Here is a 12,242-nt window from a genome sequence, read left to right on the forward strand (position 1 = left end):
AGAAAGCGGAATTTCCGCAGCAGAAACTAACCGGAGAAACTTAAAGGGGTACTCCACTGGCCAACCTTCCGCCTGCGTTTGGAACCAATTTTCCGAATGCTGTGTGCTGGTGTCGGCCATGCCCCCTCGTAACGTAAGGCCACACCCCCTCAATGCAAGTCTATGGAAGGGGAGTGGTGGTCGTTATGCCCCCTACCACAGACTTGTATTAGGGGGCGTGGCCTAACATCATGAGGGGGGGGTGGCCAACCCTGCAGCATGCGCACAGCATTCAGAACTAAATGTTCTGAATGCAGCCGGAAGGCTGGCCAGTGGAGTACCCCTTTAAGCAAACTTTCATGGTGCAGGGAGAAAAAAGTATATGAACCCTTAGGTAAAACTTCGATTACTATTAAAATGTGATCCAAAAACTTACCAATCTACAGAAACTGGTGCTGCCCATAGCGACCAATCACATTTCATGCTTCATCTTAATGAGCTCTGGTAAAATGACACCTGAGCTATGATATATGTATATATGCAATAAGGAGCAATATATAGCCCTAGGGGTTGGTCATAAGCTGTGATATCACTCAGGGGGTGTCGCTAGATCAAACCACACCTCCTAAAACAGCAGATTGGAGAGGAGCTGCTGAGACAACACTATTCTGACAATGAAAGGACTACACAACATCTTGCAAGGAGAGAGGGGGGAGCCATGGAGCTGGAGACAACACAACACTGACAATAAGAGGACTACGCAACTTCCTGTCAGGAAAGAGGAAGAAGCCGGGAAGCTGCACATTAGAACACATTCATTTGACAATCAAAGGACTACACATTGGCCCTCATTTACTATTGCAAACCCGACATGTTTTGTCGGGTTGTGCGCCAGATTCTGTCGCATTGCGCCAGAAATTCTGTCTGTGCCAGACTGTGCAGCAGAATTGAGAAAACCCTGACTAACTCTCCATTTTGCTATGAAAAAACGAAAAGGGGGCGTGGTCTCTGAAAAGGGGCGTGTTCCCGACATTTTCACAAAAGAACAACATACTTACTAAGGGTTCCACAGAAAATGTGGTGGATTTGAACTGAGGAAAACCCGACGGATCAGAACATGTGAAAAAAAAGCTAAATATAGGGAAAGTGGAAAATGTAGGGAAACCTTAGTAAATACCGTGGAAAATAAATGATAGGGAATTAACACCCACAAAGAAACCTACACAACACTCTTAGTAAATCAGGACCAATGTCCTGCAAGGTGAGAGGGAGGAGCCAGAGAGCTGCTGAGACAACACCTAACTGACAATGACAGAACTTCAAAACTTCCTGTCAGGATAGAGGGAGAAGCCAGTGGAGAGCTACTGAGACAGCCCCATTCTGACAATGAGATTACTACACAATGTCCTGCAAGGAGAGAGGGAGGAGCCAGGGAGCTGGAGAAAACACTACACTGACAATGAGAAGCCTACACAACTTCCTGTCAGGATAGAGGGAGAAGCCAGTGGAGAGCTACTGAGACAACCCCATTCTGACAATGAAATTACTACACCATGTCCTGCAAGGAGAGAGGGAGGAGCCAGGGAGCTGGAGAAAACACTACACTGACAATGAGAAGCCTACACAACTTCCTGTCAGGATAGAGGGAGAAGCCAGTGGAGAGCTACTGAGACAACCACATTCTGACAATGAAATGACTACTCCATGTCCTGCAAGGAGAGAGGGAGGAGCCAGGGAGCTGCTGAGACAACACCACACTGACAAAGAGGACTACACAACTTCTTGTCAGTCAAGCGAAAGCATGTTGAAACCAGTCCAATGTATGAGAACACAATATTAGTAAGTTTCATGTGTTGGGGGTGATAGTTGTATCTAAAAAATTCTGACACCAGAAAACATCTTTACTTGTACAATTACTTCTAATACCTAAAGCAAAGGCAACAAATTAGTCCGTGACTCTCCGTATCATGTAGGAGAAACCCCATAAGGCTGCGGATAAAGCAGATGCTACGACTCATTCTACGTCATGGAGATCGATGGTAAAACCGTAAACCTCGTTGGGATCTGCGGCCATGTGACCAGAACTATTTGTGTCTGTAAATAAGGAGAGATTATTGAGCGCGGAGATCTCCTCCCTCTTCGCACAACGCTCGCTTGTATTACGGTGTCACATAAACACCTGTTTGTGTCGAGTCGGCGGCTGGAGGCAGATGTATCTCCAGATTGTCCATATGGTTCTGTATCGGAGTCATCTGGTCTGGAAGGACAATCCTTTCTTCATATTATCTCAGCGCCGAGATTTTTACTCCAAGAGAATCCAAACTTGGCAGAAAGCTCCACATTTATCGGTTTTACAAGTACACGGGGGACAGGAGCTAAGTGCGCGGTGTAACAACGTATGGTGTGTGTGACGGCGCATTAGTTATGACAAATACATGCGGGGGCTCAGCCCGGACCAAGGGGCTCGGAGGATTCTCCATCCTAAAAAGGACAATTCAGCGGCCGGGGTGACATCACTGCATCATGGTGATGGGGTCAACCCCAATGCGAGTCCTGGACAATGAAGGTGCAGATATGGATCGTTACAAAATACAACGTTTTTAACTATTGATGGCTCAAAGTTATTTATAGAAATGGGGCCCTTCAGAATCTGTAGGGGCCAAAACCTCTGACTGGGGGACAGGACATCAATGGCGACTCACATAACCATTTCCTTATCTAACAATGTGCATTGTAAAATATATTTACACATATTGGGACATTACATTTTAACCCCTTAAGGGTGCGTTCACACAGAGTAATTCAAGAGGAATTCTCTGCTCCATATTAACGCTCATCTCCTCTGCCCATTGACTTTAATGTTATTTCCGCTGTCCTGTTCACACTGCGGAAATTCTGCTAACAGAATTCCGACGCTGAATTCCGTTCCGCTTGAAGAAAGAACATGTTCATTCTTCAAGCGGAATCCGCTAGCAGAAATCAATTGAAGTCAATGTTAAAAAAAAATTCCGCCCAACATCGTTTTTGCGCGCAATTTGTGCAGAATTTGTGCGCAATTTGCGCGGAAATGGCTGAAAAGACCTTCACTTCTTTCTCCCCCATGTCCGCGTGCAATTCCGCACGCAATTCTGTGCAAATTGCCCACGAATTGCGCGCAAATTTCCTGCAAAAATTAAAAAGTTTCCATCCGAAAATTTTTCAGCGTCAATTACTCTTCATTTACTCCGTGTGAACGCACCCTAAAGGGGTACTCCCCTGGAAAGCATTCTTTTTTTAAATCAACTGGTGTCGGAAAGTTAAAAAGATTTGTACATTTCTTCTATTTAAAAATCTTAACCCTTCCAGTACTTATGAGATGCTGCATGCTCCACAAAAAGTTATTTTCTTTTTGAATGTCTTTTCTGTCTGTCCACAATGCTCTCTGCTGACACATCTGTCCTTATCAGGAACTGTCCAGAGTAGGAGTGAATCCCTATAACAAGCCTCTCCTGCTCTGGACAGTTCCTGACATGGACAGAGGTGTCAGCAGAGAGCACTGTCGTCAGACAGAAAGGAAATTAAAAAAGAAAAGAACTTCCTGAGGAACATACAGCAGCTGATAAGTACTGGAAGGATTCACATTTTTAAATAGAAGTAATTTACAAATCCAGGATGAACAAAGGGGCACGCACGTGCACTCACCGCTCAACAGAGATAGTTGCGTCTGGAAATCCGGTAACGGGATGCCGGGTCACGGCATAGGCGCAGGTGTGTGGCGCTCGGAGGCTACGCCAGCAGTTTTGCATGTAAGTGCGTGATTCTTACGTGCGAAACTGCCGGCGTAGCCTCTGAGCGCCACACACCTGCGCCTATGCTGTGACCCGGCATCCCGTTACCGGATTTCCAGACGCAACTATCTCTGTTGAGCGGTGAGTGCACGTGCGTGCCCCTTTGTTTATCCTAGATTGATATTGGTCGCCGAAGACGTAATTACAGGTCGTGGGAGGTGAAGTTGCTTCCTGTGCGCTCTCCCCTTTCTTCTACATTTGTTAATTTACAAATCTTTTTACCTTTCTGGCATCAGCTGACTAAAAATAAAAATGATTTCCAGTGGAGTACCCCTTTAAAGTGGTATTTTGGGTAACTAAAACATATTGAGTAGTCTGTAGACAGGGGATGTTTCTGATCCTGAGAGGGTGTCCGTCCTCTGGAACTCCCAGCGATCTGCTGTATGGGGATCAGTCACTTACCCGTCCTCGGCTCGCTCTAGCCCCCACCTCCCGAGATGAACAGAAGTGACGGCAAATCACCGGCTGAGATAGAGTCCCGGTAATGTGCCGGGCAGGCTGACACCCCTGAACATCTACATATGAGGCTCGGGGGTTATGTTTTTGCAGAACCAATTGTTCTTTGCAATAACGTATTTAATTTTTACACAAAAAAGGCTGCAAAAAAAATGTGAACTGTTGAAAAAAAATTGTGTATGCGAGGGGGGGGGGGGGGCCCGCACCCAGCGTTCGGAACTAAATGTACCCCTTTAAATTTCACACCCACTTCTGACCCCATGACCTTCTCTGGGACTATCACACTCTAGAGAAGGATTTTTCAGAAGCCCTATAGACAGGGCTCAAGTCCTGCAGGAACCCATGGGAACAGAGTTCCTGCACTTTTTCCACAGCAGAAACGCAGTTCCCATTTGCAGGGGTCCTCCAGGCCTAGCCCTTAAAGGGTTACTCTGCCTCTAGACATGTTATGCCCTATCCAAAGCATAGGGGATTAGATGTCTGATCACAGGGGTCCCGCTGATGGGGACCCCCGCAATGTCAGCTGCGGCACCCCAGACATCTGGTGCATGGAGCAAACCCTGCTCCGTGCCGGATGACTGGTGATGCAGGGCGGAGGCTCGTGACGTCACAGTAATGCCCCCTCAATGCAAGTCTATGGGAGGGGGCGTGACTGCTGTCAGGCCCCCTCCCATAGACTTGCATTGAGGGGGCGTGACCATGATGTCACGAGCCTCCGCATCACCAGTCATCCGACACCGAACGAAGTTCGCTCCGTGCACCGGATGTCTGGTTTGCTGCAGCTGAGATCCTTTGGATAGGGGATACGATGTCTAGGGGCAGAGTACCCCTTTAAGTCATTGAGCCCACAGGAGATATGAAGCATTACACGTCGTGGCGCCTTTATGCCAGGCTGCTGATATATACTGTCAATGTGAACAAAGCTTTATGGAAAAATCCCTCTAACAGATCAAACCCGTCTGACGGTTCCCACATCCCTTATGATGCTGACAGGGACCTCTATGTTAAAATGGGACCAGATCATTTATGTCCTTATTAAAGGACAAGTATCATGTAAAAAAATGTCTGAGCGCTGACCACCCCCCCCCCCCCCCATGATCTCCTGTTCAGAGCCCCCGCTCTCCTTCACAGTAAGGCATCACGACCCCCTCCCGAAGCGGGGGGCCACCACTCACCCTCCATATATCTCTATAGGAGAGCCGTTTGGCAATCTTCAGCTCTCCTATAGAACTATATAGTGGGGGGGAGGGGATGTTTTTTTTTTACATGATACTTCTCCTTTAATATAAATTCGATACATTATTACAACCTGATATCTCTGTGTATGACGTTTATTAAGTGCGTGTTCACACAGGGCAGATCTGATGCGCATTTTATGTCCGATCGTATAAAGTGTTTCAGGTTTTAACCATCTCCCCAATGCCCTGTGGGAAACCTCCTACATTATGCGTCTTGTATTGTAGTGAAGATGATCATCAGTATTTTCAGTGATATTAGACTGAGAACCAGAAAACATCAGCATCAGTCATTACATGTACAGGGGCGGCTCTACCTATAGGCAAAAGAGGCAGCTGCCTAGGGCACCCTCTTAATGGGGCGCCGCTCTGCCTGCTGCAAGAAAGTTAGTAACCAGCCAGCATCGGAACCACTGTTGCGTGAGGAGGGAGGTTGTTACAGTGTGTCACCTCAGTGGTAAAATTTCATGAGGAGGAGGCTTGTTACAGTGTGTCACCTCAGTAGTAAAATTTCATGAGGAGGAGGTTTGTTACAGTGTGTCACCCCAGTAGTAAGGGGATTACATGATGAGGAGGTTTGTTACAGTGTGTCACCCCAGTAGTAAAGGGATTACATGAGGAGGAGGATTGTTACAGTGTGTCACCCCAGTAGTAAGGAGATTACATGAGGAGGGAATTTGTTACAGTGTGTCACCCCAGTAGTAAAGGGATTACATGAGGAGGAGGTTTGTTACAGTGTGTCACCCCAGTAGTAAGGAGATTACATGAGGAGGGGGTTTGTTACAGTGTGTCACCCCAGTATAAGGAGATTACATGAGGAGGAGGTTTGTTACAGTGTGTCACCCCAGTAGTAAGGAGATTACACGGGGAGGAGGTTTGTTACAGTGTGTCATCCCAGTAGTAAGGAGATTACATGAGGAGGAGGTTTGTTACAGTGTGTCACCCCAGTAGTAAAAAGATGACATGAGGAGGAGGTTTGTTATAGTGTGTCACCCCAGTAGTAAGGAAATTACATGAGGAGAAGGTTTGTTGCAGTGTGTCACCCCAGTAGTAAGGAGATTACATGAGGAGGAGGTTTGTTACAGTGTGTCACCCCAGTAGTAAGGAGATTAAATGAGGAGGAGGTTTGTTACAGTGTGTCACCCCAGTAGTAAGGAGATTACATGGGGAGGAGGTTTGTTACAGTGTGTCACCCCAGTAGTAAGGAGATTACATGAGGAGGAGGTTTGTTACAATGTGTCTCCCCAGTAGTAAAGAGATTAAATGAGGAGGATGTTTGTTACAGTGTGTCACCCCAGTAGTAATTAGATTACATGAGGAGGAGGTTTGTTACAGTGTGTCACCTCAATAGTAAGGAGATTACATGAGGAGGAGGTTTGTTACAGTGTGTCACCTCAATAGTAAGGAGATTACATGAGGAGGTTTGTTACAGTGTGTCACCCCAGTAGTAAGGAGATTACATGAGGAGGAGGTTTGTTACAATGTCACCCCAGTAGTAAGGAGATTACATAAGGAGGAGGTTTGTTACAGTGTGTCACCCCCAGTAGTAAAGGGATTACATGAGGAGGAGGTTTGTTACAGTGTGTCACCCCAGTAGTAAGGAGATTACATGAGGAGGGAATTTGTTACAGTGTGTCACCCCAGTAGTAAAGGGATTACATGAGGAGGAGGTTTGTTACAGTGTGTCACCCCAGTAGTAAGGAGATTACATGAGGAGGAGGTTTGTTACAGTGTGTCACCCCAGTAGTAAGGAGATTACACGGGGAGGAGGTTTGTTACAGTGTGTCATCCCAGTAGTAAGGAGATTACATGAGGAGGAGGTTTGTTACAGTGTGTCACCCCAGTAGTAAAAAGATGACATGAGGAGGAGGTTTGTTATAGTGTGTCACCCCAGTAGTAAGGAAATTACATGAGGAGAAGGTTTGTTGCAGTGTGTCACCCCAGTAGTAAGGAGATTAAATGAGGAGGAGGTTTGTTACAGTGTGTCACCCCAGTAGTAAGGAGATTACATGGGGAGGAGGTTTGTTACAGTGTGTCACCCCAGTAGTAAGGAGATTACATGAGGAGGAGGTTTGTTACAATGTGTCTCCCCAGTAGTAAAGAGATTAAATGAGGAGGATGTTTGTTACAGTGTGTCACCCCAGTAGTAATTAGATTACATGAGGAGGAGGTTTGTTACAGTGTGTCACCTCAATAGTAAGGAGATTACATGAGGAGGAGGTTTGTTACAGTGTGTCACCTCAATAGTAAGGAGATTACATGAGGAGGAGGTTTGTTACAGTGTGTCACCCCAGTAGTAAGGAGATTACATGAGGAGGAGGTTTGTTACAATGTCACCCCAGTAGTAAGGAGATTACATAAGGAGGGGGTTTGTTACAGTGTGTCACCCCCAGTAGTAAAGGGATTACATGAGGAGGAGGTTTGTTACAGTGTGTCACCCCAGTAGTAAGGAGATTACATGAGGAGGGAATTTGTTACAGTGTGTCACCCCAGTAGTAAAGGGATTACGTGAGGAGGAGGTTTGTTACAGTGTGTCACCCCAGTAGTAAGGAGATTACATGAGGAGGAGGTTTGTTACAGTGTGTCACCCCAGTAGTAAGGAGATTACACGGGGAGGAGGTTTGTTACAGTGTGTCACCCCAGTAGTAAGGAGATTACATGAGGAGGAGGTTTGTTACAGTGTGTCACCCCAGTAGTAAAAAGATGACATGAGGAGGAGGTTTGTTATAGTGTGTCACCCCAGTAGTAAGGAAATTACATGAGGAGAAGGTTTGTTGCAGTGTGTCACCCCAGTAGTAAGGAGATTAAATGAGGAGGAGGTTTGTTACAGTGTGTCACCCCAGTAGTAAGGAGATTACATGGGGAGGAGGTTTGTTACAGTGTGTCACCCCAGTAGTAAGGAGATTACATGAGGAGGAGGTTTGTTACAATGTGTCTCCCCAGTAGTAAAGAGATTAAATGAGGAGGATGTTTGTTACAGTGTGTCACCCCAGTAGTAATTAGATTACATGAGGAGGAGGTTTGTTACAGTGTGTCACCTCAATAGTAAGGAGATTACATGAGGAGGTTTGTTACAGTGTGTCACCCCAGTAGTAAGGAGATTACATGAGGAGGAGGTTTGTTACAGTGTGTCACCCCAGTAGTAAGGAGATTACATGAGGAGGAGGTTTGTTACAGTGTGTCACCCCAGTAGTAAGGTCAGGTGTGTTAAAGGGCGGGGTCAATGGCCGTCAAAATTAACTTTTGCCTATGGTGGCAAAAATCCTTACACCAGTTCTGCATGTACACAGGAAGGAAGAAAGTCCCTAAAGATTCAGTAAATATTCAGAAGTGTACTTATTAAAGGGACAGTGGCCAAATATCAATCCCTTAAGCTGAACAGTTGTCACATTGTAAGTTATTATGAAGTAACTGCATTTTATTGGAATTACAGAAGAACTTGATAAATCCTAGAGGTGATGAGAGGACGTCCAGCATAACCCTCATCGTCTCCCCTAGAGGCTTCATCACTGTATATTACGTACAATACTCGCGTGAACCGACATCTACCCTGACATATAAACGACTTGGACACAATCTTCCGTGTTTATACATAAATGTGTTACATTTCTTCTCCGGGATCCTGTACGATCAGAAAGTTTTGTCTTCTAAAGAAAACTTCTACATTCCCAATATGTTCATTCTATTTGCTCAAAAAATTGCTGAATTTGTCTCCAATTTTGGCTCGATTTCTGCCAATGACACAAAGTAAAGGACGGATGATGGAAATGACTTTTCATTAGCCAAATTGCCTTCAGAACTTCTAGAATAAAAGGAGAAAAATACAAACAGCCGCCATGTTCCGTTCTCCCGCCGCGGCCTTTGTTGTGATCTCCGAATGAAGCTTCGTGATTTGTGTCTTTGGAAATTCAGGATGAAAAGTCAAAATAATAATAATAATGATAATTGGCGGCGGCTCGTACGGAGGTTCCTCTGCGCAAGTGACTTATTGTTCTAGCAATTTCGCAATCCTGAACACGAAGGAAATCCACCCAATATAACGACGACAATCATCGAGCGAATTCATGTTTCATCTTTAGTTCTATCAATACTGGTTCATATTCTTTTGATATTATACACAACAAGGTCTTATTTACAAATCAAATACGGATATATAATTTTTTTTGTCTTTTTTTTACAATTTATTACATTTTTGGTTCCACTTTATTTCCGTATTTTCTTATAAGTTGTAAATTTTTTTATTTGTATTTGTTTCACTTTTTGTTAAAACATTAAAGGAATTGTCCAGGAATAAGACAAACTTACCTGCTTTTTCCACAAATAGTGACCCCCCGTGACTGCAGGTTGTGTGTGGTATTACAACTCTACTTCATTTGCTTCAATGGATCTGAACTGTAATACCAGACACAACCTGAGAACTACAGTAGCGCTGTTTAAGGCAGAAAGCAGCTATGTGTTTTGGATCCTATATCACATCTATATTATACATTTCGTTCAGAACACTCGGAGCCGGAGGCCGGGATGTCAAGACCATGCTCCTCGTGATGTCACAATATGCCCCTTCCCATAGACATGAATGGAGGGGGTGTGGTGTGACGCCACGAGGGGTTGTGGTCATGACATCCCGACCACTGTTGCAGGAACCGAGCATTAGGTCCTGCATGAGATCGCGGGGATCCCAGCGATTAGACATCTTATCCCCTATCCTTTGGTTAGGGCAGGCACAGGCAACCTTCGGCACTGCAGATGTTTTGGACTAAACCTCCCATGATGCTCTTACAGCCAAAATGCTGCAAAAGCATCATGGGAAATGTAGTCCAAAAACATCAGCAATGCCAAAGGATAGGGGATAAGATGTCCAGCAGTGGATCACACCTTTAAAAGTTATCCAGGAATACAAAAAAAATAATGCAAATTTGCTATAAAAACAGCTCCCCACTTGTCAGTAGGTTGCGTGTGGTATTGCAGGTAAGTTTCATTAAAAGTGTTTTAAGCCAAGTTGTAATACCACACACAACCTGTGGACAGGGGTGGTGCTGTTATTAGAAAAGCATTAGCTCTGCTTTTCTAATCCTGGATGAGCCCTTAAAACTAAAAATAAATGCTCATGTGGACTATGCAAAAATGCAATATGCATTTTTCAATTTAATCCACTGACTTCTATTGGCTAACAACATGCGGATGCTGGAACATGATACATAATAAATAAATCTGCCTAAAAACGTGTAAACAAAAAAGAGATGTAAAGAAAACTACTTAAAGTATCTGTAACATGTCTTCAATTATTAAAATAATATGGATCCATTATGCGAATATGTGAATGATCCCTTAGCCTGATAGTAGGAGAGGTGCAGTATGTGAATATGTGAATGAGCCCTTAGCCTGAAAGTAGGAGAGGAGCCCTATGTGAATATGTGAATGATCCCTTAGCCTGATAGTAGGAGAGGCGCTGTATGTGAATATGTGAATGAGCCCTTAGCCTGATAGTAGGAGAGGCGCAGTATGTGAATATGTGAATGAGCCCTTAGCCTGATAGTAGGAGAGGCGCAGTATGTGAATATGTGAATGAGCCCTTAGCCTGATAGTAGGAGAGGTGCTGTATGTGAATATGTGAATGAGCCCTTAGCCTGATAGTAGGAGAGGCGCAGTATGTGAATATGTGAATGAGCCCTTAGCCTGATAGTAGGAGAGGTGCAGTATGTGAATATTTGAATGAGCCCTTAGCTTGATAGTAGGAGAGGCACAGTATGTGAATATGTGAATGAGCCCTTAGCCTGATAGTAGGAGAGGTGCTGTATGTGAATATGTGAATGAGCCCTTAGCCTGATAGTAGGAGAGGCACAGTATGTGAATATGTGAATGAGCCCTTAGCCTGATAGTAGGAGAGGCGCAGTATGTGAATATGTGAATGAGCCCTTAGCTTGATAGAAGGAGAGGCGCAGTATGTGAATATGTGAATGAGCCCTTAGCCTGATAGTAGGAGAGGCGCAGTATGTGAATATGTGAATGGGCCCTTAGCCCCTGATAGTAGGAGAGGCGCAGTATGTGAATATGTGAATGAGCTCTTAGCCTGATAGTAGGAGAGGCACCGTATGTGAATATGTGAATGAGCCCTTAGCCTGATAGTAGGAGAGGCGCAGTATGTGAATATGTGAATGATCCCTTAGCCTGATAGTAGGAGAGGCGCAGTATGTGAATATGTGAATGAGCCCTTAGCCCCTGATAGTAGGAGAGGCACAGTATGTGAATATGTGAATGATCCCTTAGCCTGATAGTAGGAGAGGCGCAGTATGTGAATATGTGAATGAGCCCTTAGCCTGATAGTAGGAGAGGTGCCCTATGTGAATATGTGAATGAGCCCTTAGCCTGATAGTAGGAGAGGCGCCATATGTGAATATGTGAATGAGCCCTTTGCCTGATAGTAGGAGAGGCGCCGTATGTGAATATGTGAATGAGCCCTTAGCCTGAAAGTAGGAGAGGCGCAGTATGTGAATAAGTGAATGAGCCCTTAGCCTGATAGTAGGAGAGGTGCTGTATGTGAATATGTGAATGAGCCCTTAGCCTGATAGTAGGAGAGGCGCAGTATGTGAATATGTGAATGAGCCCTTAGCCTGATAGTAGGAGAGGCGCAGTATGTGAATATGTGAATGAGCCCTTAGCTTGATAGTAGGAGAGGCGCAGAATGTGAATATGTGAATGAGCCCTTAGCCTGATAGTAGGAGAGGCGCAGTATGTGAATATGTGA

General features: G+C 45.0%; 1 protein-coding gene across 4 annotated transcripts in view; it reads right to left on the minus strand.

Annotated features, from left to right (window-relative positions):
- Positions 1-12,242, minus strand: part of DPYD (dihydropyrimidine dehydrogenase) — a 1,322,423-nt gene that overhangs the window by 804,176 nt on the left and 506,005 nt on the right. The window lies entirely within an intron of this gene.

The sequence above is a fragment of the Hyla sarda genome, chromosome 6 (assembly GCF_029499605.1).
Source record: "Hyla sarda isolate aHylSar1 chromosome 6, aHylSar1.hap1, whole genome shotgun sequence".
Classification (NCBI taxonomy): Eukaryota; Metazoa; Chordata; class Amphibia; order Anura; family Hylidae; genus Hyla; species Hyla sarda.